Source organism: Palaemon carinicauda, chromosome 2, assembly GCF_036898095.1.
Source record: "Palaemon carinicauda isolate YSFRI2023 chromosome 2, ASM3689809v2, whole genome shotgun sequence".
Classification (NCBI taxonomy): domain Eukaryota; kingdom Metazoa; phylum Arthropoda; class Malacostraca; order Decapoda; family Palaemonidae; genus Palaemon; species Palaemon carinicauda.
In genome coordinates, this window is record NC_090726.1 from 17595716 (window position 1) to 17597399 (window position 1684).

A 1684-nucleotide genomic window follows, 5' to 3' on the forward strand; every position below is an offset into this window, starting at 1 on the left:
TCGGATATCATAAGGTGGTTTAACTGTATGAGGAAAGAAAGTTTTATATTCAGAGAGAGAGAGAGAGAGAGAGAGAGAGAGAGAGAGAGAGAGAGAGAGAGAGAGAGAGAGAGAGAGAGAGAGAGCGTTAATCTTTTCCTTATTGGTAGGATGGTGTGCTCTTATACAGATGCAGAAGTTGATTTGATGAAATCACAAACCTAGTTAAATGGAGGAAAAGGTTAATTACATTTATCAATTTTGAGTTTATGTGAGAAATACATTTTATAATTTGAAAATATAGAAAAATAATTGATTCTATTTCGAGCTGCTTTTAATATCAGAGGCTATTGATAATCGAGTCTAATATGTCAGAATAAATTAGTGAATACAGAGGATATGCTTTAATGGAATCGGAACTAAGATTTGGCCCTAAAGACTTTAATTCCAAAAGCTGTGTAAACTTGTCGGTTCTACCTTATAGCAATATTTGATCAAATAGACTTAAATAAAAAAATACATATATATGAGCTTCAAATCCTAGGGATATTTAGATAGGGGTTATACCTCGTCTAGTTTATATCCTTTGGCATAATATAAAAAAAGGTTTACGGTCTATATTGAAAAGGAAACCGTAAGCTCCAGAATAAAATTATGAATGTTTTTAGTATCTTTTAGAATTATTGTAGTTTCGTTGGGTCCAGAAATTGTTAAAATTGTTGTGAAATATACAAATAACACCAATAATTTGATGACATGATTAAAGTTTAGGTAGAACTTTTTCCAAATTACTACATGTAGAATTAGTTCTAGTTTACATTACTAAGAAATGAAATCGGTAAATAGAGATATATCGAGAAAAAAGAAATTACTTGGAAAATGTCTAATCTCATAAAAAAGTAACAAGAAAGCCGGAAAAATCATGACTAAAGTTTGTGAATTAATTGTAGTTAGCCATTGTAATTGGTAATTGGTCAGAAAACAAAGCTACTGTATAATAAAAGGATTTTAGAAAGTCGTGGAAAGAGAAATCGTCCAGTTCGTCTAAAATAAGTTTAATATCATCGTTCCGGTAAATTAAGCCAATGAATCGCTCCTAATAATGTCTGAATAGTCACTTTGATAATTTATTATTATTATTATTATTATTATTATTATTATTATTATTATTATCATTATTATTATTATTTTTATTATTATTATTATTATTATTATTATTATTACTTGCTAAATTCCAACTCTAGTAGGATGCTAGAAGCCCAGGGTATTCAACAGGGAAAATAGTCCAATAAGGAAAGGAAAAAAGGAAAAATAAAATATTTCAAGAACAGTAACTTTGAAATAAATCTTTTCTGTATAAACTATAAAAAAAACTTTAACAAATCAAGAGTAAGAGAAATAAGATAGAATAGTGTACCCGAGTGTATCCTCAAGCAAGAGAATTTCCGAAGATTGTACCACTCCATACATCGAGGACTAATATTTTCGCAAGCAAACCATTCCCGAGAGATTCAATGCATTAAGCAGATGATTCCGATCCAGAAACTGATTGGCCAAGATCATGACAATGAGATACATATCGATTTATCAAGCATTATATTCACTTAACATAATGAAGGGATGTTTTCTAAGTGGTATGTCAAGTCTACCTTATTATTTGTTGATGTAAGTGGCAGTTTAAGTATGCATTGAACGTTACCCTCAT